This window comes from Mirounga angustirostris, unplaced genomic scaffold (genome assembly GCF_029215605.1).
Source record: "Mirounga angustirostris isolate CCGP_5_RB_7025 unplaced genomic scaffold, mMirAng1.0.hap1 SCAF_13, whole genome shotgun sequence".
Taxonomy (NCBI): domain Eukaryota; kingdom Metazoa; phylum Chordata; class Mammalia; order Carnivora; family Phocidae; genus Mirounga; species Mirounga angustirostris.
In genome coordinates, this window is record NW_026991721.1 from 14,435,524 (window position 1) to 14,450,340 (window position 14,817).

At 36.8% G+C, this 14,817-nt stretch overlaps 1 protein-coding gene and 1 non-coding gene across 2 annotated transcripts in view; one reads left to right on the top strand and one right to left on the bottom strand.

Moving 5' to 3' along the window:
- CSTPP1 (centriolar satellite-associated tubulin polyglutamylase complex regulator 1) overlaps positions 1 to 14,817 on the bottom strand; it is a 182,717-nt gene that overhangs the window by 68,893 nt on the left and 99,007 nt on the right. The gene's annotated exons all lie outside the window — the stretch shown is intronic.
- Positions 2,315 to 2,422, top strand: LOC123858067 (U6 spliceosomal RNA). The gene has a single exon (XR_006794030.1). It is a non-coding gene; the product is annotated as a U6 spliceosomal RNA (small nuclear RNA).

Genomic DNA, 14,817 nt, shown 5'->3' on the forward strand with positions numbered 1-14,817 from the left:
TGAATCACTCTGTTGTATACCTGAAACTAATGTAACACGTGTGTCCACTATAATCAAATAAAAAATTAAAATTAAAGGGAAGATTTTTAATTTTTTTTAAAAAGATTTTATTTATTTATATGAGAGAGAGCACAAGTGCATGGGGCTCAATCCCAGGACCCTGAGATCATGACCTGAACTGAAGTCAGATACTTAACCCATGAGTCACCCAGGCACCCCAAAGGAAGACCTTTTATATTGTCTTCAGTATTTTGCCACAATTCTCAGTTTTTCTAGTCTCTTATTTTCCCTTTAATTTAATACAATTCAGTAAATATTCATTTATACATGCTTTGATCCAGGCACTTGGCTAGATGCTAAGAACATAGAAGTAAGCAAAAAAGATAAATGCTCTCACGGAGCTTATAGTCCAATAAGAAAGGCATAATTTAAGGTAACAATTGTATGTATGAGAAGTGTTAGGAAAAGAGTGTAAAAGAAGCATATTAAACCTAATTTAAAAGTTCAAGTCTTCTTAGAAAAAGAAGAACTTAAAAAAAAATTACCAACTGTATATAAACTCTTTAGGAAAAGACAGGAGGATATACCTCCAAACTCATTTTATTGGACCAGAATAATCCTGACTCTCAAACTTACAAGAAAAGAAAACTGTAGCCTAAAAGACCTCATGCAGATAGATACAAAAATCATTAATAAAATGCTAAAGGAATCCAATGACATATGAAAATGATAATAAATCATGACTAGAGTGGATTTATCCATATGAACAGCACAAAAGAGAAAAATCATATGTCACTCAATAGATTCAGAAAAATAATTAAAAAATTGAATACCAATTCACAATAAAAATTCTCACCAACTAAAAATAAAAGTAAACTTCCTCAACCTAATAAAGGGCATCCATGAAAAACCTCCTATTTAATTCTAAAGACTGAAAACTTTCTGGCCAAAGCAAGGTTATCTGCTCTTACCACTTCTTTTTAATATTGTAATGAGGTCCTACTCTGTGCAATAAAGAAAGAAAAAAGAAAGACCTCTACAGAGATTGGAAAGGAAGAAGTAAAACTGCCTCTATTTGCATATGACATGATTTTGCATGCAGAAAATTCTAAGGAATCCACAAAGAAACTATGAGAACTAATAAGTGAATTTAGCCAAGTCACAGGATACAAGAGGAATATACAAAAGCAATTATATTTCCATTGTCTTGCAATAAAAAATTGCTAAAGAAAATAACTTTAAACAATTATACTATTTATAATATTAGCAAAAACATGAAATATTTAGGGATAAATTCAATAAAATGTATAAGATCCATATATTAAACACTATAATGCATTGCTGAGAGAAATATAAGAAGACCTAAAGAAAAATGTACTATGTCCATGGATTGGAAGATTCAATATTAAAAAGTGGACAATTCTCCCCAAATTGATCTACAGAGTCTTCAAATCTCAATCAAATTCTTCTCAGGATTTCTTTTCTTTTCTTTCTCTCTGTCTGTCTTTCTTGTTGTAGAAATTGACAAGTTTATTCTAAAAGTTATATGGAAATGCAAGGGACCCCTAATGACCAAAACAATAATGGAAAAGCAAAAGCTAAAGTGCATATGCTACTTTCTATAAAGCTAAAGTAATCAAGACTGAAGTTTAACAAATAGATAAATAGAACATAATAGAAAATCTAGAAATGCACTCACATATATAAAGTCAACTAGCTTTTTTTTTAACAAAGGAACAAAAACAATTAAGTGGGAGAAGTAAAGTCTTTTCAACAAATGGTGCTGGAACAAACCACTAGCTATCCAGATGGTACAAAAAAGAAACTTGACCTCAACCTCAAACCACCCACAAAAATTGATTCAAGATGGATTATAGACCTAAACATAAAAGCTAGATTTCTAATGCTTTCAGAAGAAAACGTAGGGTAATACTGTCACAAACTTAGGGTAGGCAAAGATTTTTAAAAACTGGACCCAGAAGGCACTAACCATAAAAGAAAAAATTGATCAAATGGACTTTAAAAACTTCTGCTCAATGAAAGACACCATTAAGGGAAAAAACAAGCCAAAGAATAGTAGAAATATTTGCAATATGCATATCTGACTTGCAACCAGAATACATAAAGAACTCCTACCACTCAATAATTAAACAACCTACCCAAAACTGAGCAAAAGATTTCAAAAGGCACTTCATAAAGAAAATGGCCAATAAACAATTAAAAAGTGTTCAAATTCATTAATCATCAGGGAAATGCAAATTAAAACCACAATGAGACACCACTCCACACTCACTAGAAAAGCTAAAATTAAAAAGTCTTTGCTCACTTCAGTAACACATATATCAAAATTGGTATGATACAGAGATTAGTATGGCCCCTGTGCAAGGATGACAGGCAAATTTGTGAAGTGTTCCATATTTTTAAAAATAACCTTATAGTGATAATCATTTCACAATATTTACATATATCAAATCATTACATTGTACATCTTAAATTTAAACAATGTGGCATGTCAATTATATCTCAATAAAGCTAAGGGAGAAAAGAAGACTGAAAACACCAAGTTACCTAGGATGTGTTAACAATAGGGATTTTTCAGACATTGTTGGTAGGCATGTAAAACAGTACAACCACTCTGGAAAAAGTCTGCCACCAATTCCACCCTTAGATATTCACCCAAGAGAAATAAAAACATATGTCCACGAAGTTCAGCATCCTTTCATGAAAAAACTCAGAACAAATTGGGTATAGAAGGGAATGTACTTCAACAAAATAAAGGCCATTTATGGCCCACAGCTAACATACTCAATGGTGAAAAGACTGAAGGCTCTCCCTCTAAGATTAGGAACAAGACCATGCCTTTTCAACATAGCACTGGAAGTCCTAGCCAGAGAAATTAGGCAAGAAAAAGAAATGGACACCACCCAAATTGGAAAGGAAGAAGTAAAATTGTCTCTGTTTGTAGATGATATCACCTTATATAGAAAATCTTTTTAAAAAAAATCCATGAAGGGGCACCTGAATGGTTCAGTTGGTTAAGTGTCTGCCTTTGGCTCAAATCATGATCTCAGAGTCCTGGGATAGAGGCTGAGTCAGGCTCCCTATTCAGCGGGAGTCTGCTTCTCCCTCTCCCTCTGCCCCTGCTCGTGTGTGCTCTCTCTCTCGCTCACTTTCTGTCTCAAATAAATAAATAAAATCTTTAACAAAATTGAAAAATTTTAAAAATTAAAAATCTGTCAAAAAACTGTTAGAACTAATAAATGAATTCAGTTAAGATGCAGGATACAAAATCAATATATAAAATTCAGTTGCATTTTTATACATTAACAACAAACTATCTGAAAAAGAAATAAAGAAAACAATCCCATTTACAATAGTATCAAACATAATAAAATACTTAGGAATAAATTTAATCAAAGGGGAAAAATCTATATACTGAAAACTGTAAGACTTTGATGAAAAAAATTGAAGAAGACACAAACAAATGGAAAGATATCTGTGTTCATGAGTTGGAAGAATTAATATTGTTAAAATGTTCCTACTCCTCAAAGCTATCTATAGATTCAATGTAGTCCCTATCAACATTCCAATGGAATTTTTTACAGCAAAAAAAAAAAAAAAATCCTAAAATTCATATGAAACCACAAAGACCCTGAATAGCTAAATCAATCCTAAGAAAGAACAGAGCAGGAGATATCACACTTCCTGATTTCAAACTATATTACAAAGTTATAACATAATCAAAACAGTACGGTACTGGCATAAAAACATTTACACAGACCAATGGAACAGAATCAAGAGCCTAGAAATAAACCTATGTGTATACAGTGAACTAATATTTGACAAGAGAGCCAACAATACTCATTGGAGAATGGATAGTCTCTCCAATAAATGGTACTGAGAAAACAGGATATTCAGGCAAAAGAATGAAATTGGACCCCTATCTTACACCACTTACAAAAGTTAACTTGAAATGGATTAAGGACTTAAGTGTAAGGCCTGAAACTGTAAAACTCCTAGAAGAAAACATAGGGGAAAACTTCTTGACATTGGTCTTGGCAATGATTTTTTGGATGTGATACCGAAAGCACAAGCAACAAAAGCAAAAATAAATAAGTGGGACTACATCAAACTCAAAAGCTTCTGCACTGCAAAAGAAAGGGTCAACAAAATGAAAAGATAACCTACAGAATGAGAGAAAATATTTGCAAACCATATATCTGATAGGTCATCAATATCCAAGATATATAAGGAACTCATACAACTCAATAGCAAAAACCCCAAATAATCCAATTAAAAAATGGGCAGGGGACCTGAATAGATATTTTCCCAAAGAAGAGATATTAATGGCCAACAGATACATGAAAAGATGGTCAACATCACTAATTATCAGGGAAATGCAAGTCAAAACCACAATGAGGTATCACCTCACATTTATAAAAATTATTATTTAAAAAAAAGAGGTAACAAGTGTCAGCAGAATGTGGAGCAAAGGAAACCCTTGTGTTGGGGAGAATGTAAATTGGTACAGTCATTCTGGAAAACAGTATGAACTCCTTAAAAAGTTAAAAATAGAACTACCAGGGGCGCCTGGGTGGCTCAGTCATTAATGGTCTGCCTTCGGCTCAGGTCGTGATCCCAGAGTCCTGGGATCGAGCCCCGCATCGGGCTCCCTGCTCTGCGGGGAGCCTGCTTCTTCCTCTCCCACTCCCCCTGCGTGTGTTCCCTCTCTCTCTGTGTCTCTCTCTGTCAAATAAATAAATAAAATCTTAAAAAAAAAATAGAACTACGGAACAATCCAGCAATCCCATATTTGGGTATATATCCATAGGAAATGAAATCACTATCTCAAAGATATATCTGGACTCCCATATTCATTACAGTATTATTCACAATAGTCAAGTCAGGAACAACCTAAGTGTTGATGTATGAATGGATAAAGAAAATATGGTATATGTATATAGTGAAATACAATTCAGCTATAAAAGAGAAGGAAATCCTGTCTTCTACAACAATATGGATGGACCTTGGAGACATTATACTAAGTGAAATAAGTCAGACAGAGAAAGACAAATGCTGTATGATCTCAAATTATATATGGAATCTAAAAAAGCCGAACTCATTGAAATTGAGAGTAGAATGGTGGTTGCCAAGAATGGGGGTGGTAGAAATGGGGAGATGTTGGTCAAAGGGTACAAACTTCTAGTTATAAGATGAATAAGTTCTGGGGATGTGATGTACAGCGTGATGAATATACTTAACAATACTATATTATATACTTAAGAGTTGCTAAATCTTAAATGTTTTTACCACCCAAAACAACAACAACAAATTCCCCCCCCCCACAAAAAAACCACAGGTAATTATGTGAGGTAATAGAGGTATTAACCTTATTGTGGTAATCATTTTGCAATATACATATGTATCAAATCATCACTTTATACACCTTAAACTTATATAATGTTACATGTCAATTATATCACAATAATGCTGGGGAAAAATATGTGCACAAAAAGAGTTGTAGACAAATGTTCTTAGAGACTTTATTCATAGTAGCCAAAAACCACATAATTCACATGTTGATTAACAGATGAACAAAAAACAAATTGTGCTATATTCATATAATGGAATACTACTCAGCAATTAAAAGGAACAAACGTGCTGGTACATACCACAATGTAGATGAACATTTCTCCAAAGAAGATACACAAATGACCAATATGCACATGAAAAGATGCTTAACATCATTAGTCATCAGATAAATATAAATCAAAAGCATAATGAGATACCACTTCATACTCACTAGGATGCTGAAATTAAAAAAGACAGATGATATCAAGTGTTGGCAAGAATGTGGAGAAACTATAACCCATGCATTGCTAGTGGGAATGTAAAATAATGCAGCTACTTCGGAAAACAAGCAGTTCCTCACAAAGTTACACAAAGAATTACCATATGACCCAGCATTCCACCTAGGTATACACCCAAGAGAAATGAAAACATATGTTCACACGAAAACTTGAATGCAGATGTTCATTGCAGCATTATTCATAATAGCCAAAAAGAAGAAACAACCCAGACGTCTGTCTCTGGATGAGTAGATAGCAAATGTGGTACACCCATATGATGGAATATTATTTGGCCATAGAAAAGGAATGAGGTATGCATCCGATACACACTACGCATGGATGAACCTTGAAACCATTATTTTAAGTGAAAGAAACCAGACACAGAAGCCCACATATTGTATGATTCTGTCTATACGAAATGTCCAGAATAGGCAAATCCAAAGAGACAGAAAGTAAATTAGGGGCTACAAGTGGGTGGGTGGGATAAAAGTAGTAGGTAATTAGTAATTAGAGTTACTGCTAATAAGTATGGGTTTTTTTGGGGGGTGGGGAGAGTTGGTGATGAAAATGTTCTAAAATTGGTTGTGATGATGGTTGCACAACTGTGTATGAATACACTAAAAACCACTGAATTTTACATTTCAAATAGGGAATTTTGGGGAATCTGGTTGGCTCAGTCGGTAGAGCATGCAACTCTCAATCTCAAGGTTGTGAGTTCAAGCCCCATGTTGGGCATGGAGCCTACTTTAAAAAAACTAAAAAATAGGGGCGCCTGGGTGGCACAGTTGGTTAAATGTCTGACTCGTGGTTTTGGCTCATGTTGTGATCTCAGGGTCATGAGATCGAGCCCAACGTCAGGCTCTGTGCTCAGCATGGAGTCTGCTTCAGATTCCCTCTCCCTCTCCCTCTGCCCCTCCCACTTGTGCTCTCTTGCTCTCTCTAAAATAAATAAATAAATAAGTAAATAAGTAAATTTTATGGCATTCAATTATATCTCAAGCTATTATTTAAAAAAATTTTTAAAGAACCATTTATACAATCCTTTTCTGTGAGTTTTCTGTTCATTTCCTTCATTAAATTTTCTACAGAATTTTTAGTATTTTTCTTTTATTCATTCATTTGAAAGAGAGAGAGAGAAAGAGAGAAAGAAAGCATGAGCAGGGGGAAGGGGCAGAGGGAGAGGGAGAAGCAGACTCCACACTGAGCAGGAAGCCGGACTCCATACTTGATCCCAGAACCCTCGGATCATGACCTGAGCCGAAAGCATTCACTTAACGGACTGAACCACCCAGGCACCCGAATTTTTAGTATTTCTATAACTGATTTTTAGGAACTCTGTATGTAAGGAAATTAGCCTTTCATCTGTAATATAAGTTGCAAATATCTCTCCCTATTTGTTGTTAATCTTTTGTTTTTATATATAGGGTTTTTTTGTCAAACAGATTTTTCATCCTTTTTTATCTAATGAAATACATCAATAGTTTCTTTTATGACTCCCAGGTTTTTTGTCATTCATATTTAGAAAGGCTTTTCTCTCTGTGAGATTATAAAAACACTTTCCTGTGGTTTCTTTGAGTGCATTTATGGTTTCAATTTTTACATTGAAATTTTTGATCCATCTGGAATTTATTTTCATATAAGGTGTGAGGAAGGAATCCAACTTTTTTAAAGATGGCTACTAGTTGTGCTCATTGATTTCAAATGCTCTCCCTCCTCCAACATAGGTTAGTACCATTTTCATATTTGGGTCAATTGGGGGCTTCTCCATTCTGGTCCATTGATTTTTACTTATCTATTCATGTGCCAATAATGAACGTTTGTATAGAACAGTGATGAAAGCATGTATATTGGAGCCAACTTTCTGAGTTTAAATTCAACCTCTGCAACTTACTGGCTCTGAGTTTGAGCAAGGTCATTGTAATGGGCTGTTGTGAGGATTAAATGAGTTATTTTATCTAAAGTGCTTAGAACAGTACCTGGGACATAGTGTTTTGTGTTAGCTATTTTATTAATAAAATTTTATAGCCTTATAATAGATTCTAAATCTGGTGGAGCTAGTGCCCCACTATATATTTTCTTTCTCAGGATATTCCTGGTTATTCTAGTCTATTTAGTTTTTCTATATAATCTTTACAATCAGCTTGTCTTAACAAAATAAGCAAACAAGCCAAATAAAATCCTGTTTTTACTGAGATCATGCTAATTATAGATTAAATTAGGAGCACTGACAGCTTTATGATTTTTAAGTGTTCCTTTCCAAGAACACAGTATGCCTTTCCATATGCCCAAGTCTTCTTTCAGGTTCTTCAGTAGTGTTTTATAGCCTTCTTCATATAGTCTTGCACATTCTTTTTTTTTTTTTTTTTTAAGATTTTATTTATTTATTTGAGAGAGAGAGAGCATGAGAGGGAGGAGCGTCGGGAGGGTCAGAGGGAGAAGCAGATTCCCTGCCGAGCAGGGAGCCCGATGCGGGACTCGATCCAGGGACTCCAGGATCATGACCTGAGCCAAAGGCAGTCGCCTCACCAACTGAGCCACCCCGGCGCCCTAGTCTTGCACATTCTTGTTGGGTTTATTGCTAGGTATTTTCTCTTGCTATTGTAAAAAGGGGCTTTTGTTCTTATCTGAATACATAGAGGCTATTGTTTTTATTTCTTTTTAAGATTTTATTTATTTGACGGAGAGAGAGATAGCGAGAGAGGGAACACAAGCAGGGGGAGTGGGAGAGGGAGAAGCAGGCTTCCCGCTGAGCAGGGAGCCCGATGCTGGGCTCGATCCCAGGACCCTGGGATCATGACCTGAGCCGAAGGCAGACTCTTAACCATCCTAGCCACCCAGGCGCCCTGTTTTTATTTTTTATAAAGATTTTTATTTATTTGGCAGAGAGAGAGTGAGAGAGAATGAGTGTATAAGCGGGGGGAGTGGCAGGCAGAGGGAGAAGCAGGCTTCCCGCTGAGCAAGGAGCCTGTCTTGGGACTCAATCCCAAGACCCTGGGATCATGACCCGAGCCGAAGGCAGATGCTTAACTGACTAAGCCACCTAGGGGTCTTTCCCAAGACTATTAAATAAATCATTGGTTTTAGTATATTTTGTCTAATTGCCTTGTTGAAGTTTCATACTGTTTATAATAGATTTCAACTTATCTGGGGGCTTTCCAGGTTAAGTATTTGTGTCACCTGCAAATGATGTAATTTTCCTTTTCCTTTAAAATTTTTATGTCTCTTATGTCTTTTTCCTAATAGTATTATTGACTGAAATCTTCAGAATAATGTAAATAATGGTAGGAAACAGTAAAGAGTGAAACTGTTTTTATAATTATATCTAGAACTCCTATCTCCTATTTCCTCCTGAGATGAAGACAACATGAAGGCAAATAAAAGATTTAAAATTTTAAAGAAGAAAAAAATAAATAAAATGAGATTTAAAAAGAATCTTAGATATAAGAATTTTAGAAAAAGCTCCTATGTTAGGAAAAAAAGGTTATACAAATGTAACTCTGCGTAATCTATACAGTGTAAAAACACCCACGAATAAAAAAATACCAGAACAAGGAGAGAGAGGTCTCAGGAGAAACCAAACTTGCTGACACCTTGATTTAGACTTCTAGCCTACAGACTGTCAGAAAGTAAGTTTCTGCTGTTTAAACTAAAAAACCCCACCAAAAACAAAAACAAAGAAACCCCAAACAAACAAACAAACAAAAACCCTACTAGGAATAACAGCAAGTATATAAATGGTGAGGGCTGTCTGTAGTGGGTTTGGAGGTGATTATTTTTCTGCTTCATTACACCTTTCTGTACTACATTTCTACAATAAGCAAGTATTTCTTTAATGATCAGAAAAAACACAAACAGAAAAAAAAGAATTAAGTATACTGCTTTTTGGCTGAACGTGACTTTGAGCTTATGTCTTGACATTTGAAATCCCTATCACCATGTTCTCCTCAGTCCAGTTTTGTGATCTACATCAAAAATGCTTTATCTGTATCTTCCATCTGGCTAGGTAGTCTACGGTCTAATCCCATGATGATGTCACTTCTCTTCTGCTCTTCTTTTTATCTGAATCCAGATGTTCTCCAACATGCTTCCACCCTCAGATTTGTGACTAGATACACATGCAGCTATAGATCTTTTTGATACCAAACTGCTTTGCTTCTCTTACGTATCTTAAATATATTTCTTTTTCTTTGCCCATGATTCTTCCCACAAGACCTCTGAATGACACACAGATGGAAGTATCCCAGCGGCAAATCTGCTCTTTGGTACTCCTGAGCATTAACTCTCCTTGAGCAAGCATTGTTCTCAAGTTTTTGAACCCTGGGATGTCTCCTAAGACACTCCAAGGAAACCCTCTCCAGCCAAGATGATGACTAATACAACTGTTGGAGATACAGCGTTCTTGGAGGAAGTCCAGAAACCATATTGATTGGCTTTATTACAAATTCATACTATCTAACCTCAACTGGATGCTCATGGCTACTGGGTAATCTTTTAGTCATCTCCTTCTGACTTTGTATTGCATTCCTTACAACAGCTGCCCCAGACATTTTCCATTCTCAAATTTCCAAACTAACCCTTTGCCCCAACTCCCAACTCTAAATAGATAAACTATTTTACTAAGATTGAAGTCATCTGATTTTTTAGTCCTTCAATTTCCTTCCCCTATGCCTTAATATTTCTTTTTGTCTTCAGTTAATCCTCACCTCTTCCTTCCCTCTCTGAGAAAGAATCTTTCCTACTTCTTACTAAGATTAATCTCTCCACCTGTGCTCCTGAGTCCATGTTCTTTCAGTTTCTCGGGGACCTTGCTCTATCAATTATCCCTTGCATTTGCATCTTTAATCTTGCCTTTTCCATTAACTCCTTGCTATCTACCTGCACATGTTTAAGTGATCCCTTAATCTAAAAAAATCTTTCAAAGGCTACTCGCGGAAGCTTTCTTCTCCTTTTGTTTTTCAAAGCCAAATTTCTCAGAAGGGTGTGCTATATTCATTATCCCCCTCTTTCTCACCACCCATTCATTCACTCAGTAATCCTTTCAGTGTTGCTTCCATCATTCAACTCAACTATTCTCTTGTAAGTTATGGATGATCACTCAATCACCGTAGTAGATTCGAAGGATCTCTTCTTAGTTCTCCACCTGTGACTGAACTGTTGACCATCTTTTCCTTGGAACTCTCCTCCTTGGTTTCTGTAAGGTCATATTATGCCATTTCTTTTCATACATTCTGATGTTTCTTCCCTGATTCTTCTTCATTCTCTCACCCCCCCCCTTTTTAAGATTTCATTTATTTATTTGACAGAGAGAGAGGACAAGCAGGGGGAGTGGCAGGCAGAGGGAGAGGGAGAAGCAGGCTCCCCGCTGAGCAGAGAGTCTGATGCAGGGCTCAATCCCAGGACCCTGGGATCATGACCTGAGCCAAAGGCAGAAACTTAACCAATTGAGCCACCCAAGCACCCCAGAATAAATTCTGGAGGTCACTTTAGATAGCTTTTCAATTTATTGAGCAATGCCAATTTAGTTAGAAATTAATTCTCAGCATTTCACATTTCTTTTTTTTTTTAGATTTTATTTATTCATTTGAGACACAGAGATACAGAGAGAGAGCGAGCATGAGCAGGGGGGGAGGCAGAGGGAGAGGGAGAAGCAGGCCCCCCGCTAAGCCAGGAGCCCGATGTGGGGCTCGACCCCAGGACCCTGGAGTCATGACCCGAGCCGAAGGCAGACGCTTAACCATCTGAGCCACCCAGGCGCCCCTCTTTTTTTTTTTTTTTAAGATTTTAAAAACTTATTTATTTGAGAGAGAGAGAGAGAACAAGCGTAAGTGGGGGTGGGGGGCTGGGGGGCTGGAGAGAAGCACAAGCAGACTGCCCGCTGAGCAGGGAGCCCGATGCAGGGCTTGATCCAGGAACCCTGATATCATGACCTGAACCAAAGGCAGGCGCTTAACTGACTAAGCCACCCAGGCACCCCTCTCACCCTTTAAATATAAGGATCTCCCAAAGTTCTGCCCTTATCCCCCTCTCTCACTACACTTTTATTCCTCAGTGATCTCATCCATTCACATGATTTAACTACTGACGATACTTCCTCTTCCAGTCTCTGTATCAGTCTTGAATCCCTGCTGACAAGTTCATTTGAAAGGTGTGCTGGCTTTTCAAGCTCAGTTGATTCTAAATCAAACTATAGCAGTAACCTTTTAACTAACTCCACTTAACAAATTCACCTAGTCTTCTGTTTTTCACTTTTCATTTTTTAATAATATGCTTATGCTGCTCTTTCTTGATTTTTAAGTTTTAGATATTATCTTTGGACTCTTAGTTGAAGATGAAAATTATCTTTTTTTACCACTTATACATACTTCCCATCTTCCAAACTCTCTAATATATAGTACCAACTTTAGCTTAAAATATTCAGTACTTATATTTTTATGCTACATAAATATTATTCGTAACCAAGCTGCAAGGTATATTATTAGTACATTGTTCCTTCTTATACAACTTTTCATTTTTCTTGGAATAATGGCCACTTTCTTGGTTTGCTTGGAGTTTCTAAGTGTTAAACACGACTTCTTTTTTCTTAAATTAAAGATTTTATTTTCAAGTAATCTCTACACCCAACGCAGGACTCACATTCACAACCCTGAGATCAAGAGTCACACAGACTCCACTGACTGAGCCAGCCGGGTGCCCCTAAGCATTATTTCTTTAACGGAAGTATTCATCTCTAACTCTCCAACTGAATGTAGTCTAACACAACAGGCTTTTTAAAAAAAGATTTATTTATTTGAGAGAGAGAGAGTGCAATGGGGAGAGGTAGAGAGAGAAGAGAATCTTAAGCAGAGTCTGTGCTTAGTGCAGAGCCCTACCTGGGGCTCAATCGCATGACCCTGAGATCACGAGCTAAAACCAAGAGTCAAGATGCTTAACCGCCTGGGGCACCCAGGGTGCCCCTAACACTACAGATTTATCAGTTCTATTTTTTATATTCTTGTACATATTCCTCTAGGAGTTTTCTGCTGCTCCAGTTTGAATTGGTTGTTTTCTAGCTCTTCTACACAAATGCAAGTTGTCTGGGACTAGGCTTCATTATCGTCCTAAGACTTCTCTTAACCTCTCTCCTGTGTTGTTGGATCTCTTGTTTCTAGATCCCATAATTTTATCTTTTTAGATTTATTTCCATTTTTTGAGGAAACACATCCTTCAGTAGTTCCATGAGAAAAGCTGTGTGGGAGTTAAAATTTATAAGCTCTTGCCTATCTAAAAATCTACATTCTATCTCATGGTTGATTGATAATTTGGCTTGGTACAGAATTTTAGGTCAGAAATAATCTTCCCCTAGAATTCTGAAAGTATTGCTCTATTGTTTTTTAGCTTCCAGTGTTGCTGTTGAGAAGCCTGATGGCATTCTAATTTTTCTGTTTTCTTTTTTTTTCAGTGTTATACTCCTGGACAGGGCCTCTAAATTTCTCATATTATTTCTCCTACTTTCCCTTTTTTTGGCTTCTTCTGGGCAATTTCCTCAACTTTACCTTTCAGCCTTTATATTGAATTTTTTTTTTCTTTTCTTTTTAGAGGGGGGAGGGGCAGAGGGAGAGCAAGAATCCCAAGCAGGCTCCACACCCAGCGCTGAGCCCCAATCTCACAACACCTAGATCACAACCTGAGCCAAAATCAAGAGTCAGACGCTTAACCAACTGAGCCACCCCGGTGTCCCTGAATTTTTTATTTCTGGCATTCTAATTTCTAAGAACTCGTTTTTGTTTTTGTTTTTTTTCTTTATAGCAGGCTAGTCTTATTTAATGGATCCAGTATCTTCTCTTTTTTCCTCCTATGGATATTAATAACAGCTTTCTTAAAGTTTTCTTTTCCTTGTATTGTCACCACTTCTGAGTTTCCTCCTCCTCTGCCCTGTCAGTTTTGTCTTGGCTTCTGACTATCATGTTCGAGACTTCCTCCACATGACTGGTGACCCTTGAGTATGTTCATCCATATTTAGAGTGAGATATTAAAAGACTGGTTATCTGAATGGATGGAGCTTGTTAACATTGATCTTTTACTGTACAATGAATAGGTTGAGACCTGGTCATTTCACAGTGGAACTCCTAAACATCAGATTCGTAGGGACTTTTTCTGGAGTTACTTCAGTTTCTCCAGAAAATATTCCAGACTTATGTCTGGAGGGGATCCATTTGGCAGCCAGCATTCTGAGAGCTAAGCAAAGGAAGGGAACAGGGTATCAATATTTGGCATATAGACACTGTCTTAATCTCCTTGTTTTCATTAGACCATCTTACCTCTGCTCTGAGTCTCTCATTCCTGAGTTCAGAGTTCCTCCAGTTTAGTTTCTCCAAACTTCTGCTGGATTCAGAAGGGCACTGACATTGATGCTTGATGAAGGGGAGAGGATCTGGGGACCTAACTGCTCCTTATAAAGACTTTCAACAAATCTTCCTGTTTTCAGCTTTCCTCACACCCTCAATTTCAGAGTAACTATCACTTCCAATTCCTGACCCCTGGACCTCTGTTGCACAAATTGACACCTTTCCTTTTTGTAGGTAGTCATCAGCTTTCTCTGCTAAATCAGTTCCTACTTAACCATCTGCTGTTCAGCTTCTAAAATTTAGTTGACACCTGTCGGTTACTGTAATCTCTTCTCTTGTTCTGTTTGTCCTTTTGGCTTTCTATCCTTCTTCCCCTTTATTATAATTTTAGTGTGTTCTACAGAGAGAGCAAATAAACATGCATATTTGGCCTGACACTTTCTAGTAGTGATCTATAACTGGTTACTTACACGTCCATTGTCTCTCCAACTAGATTATGAACTCCTTAAAAAGAGAACTATATCCTCCTTATCCTTTTAGTTCCAGCACCTAGAGTAATAACCTTGCACAGGGGGCACATTCAACAAATACTGTTGAGTGAATGAAGAGATGAATGAATGAGTTCTCTGCATACCTTTCATCAC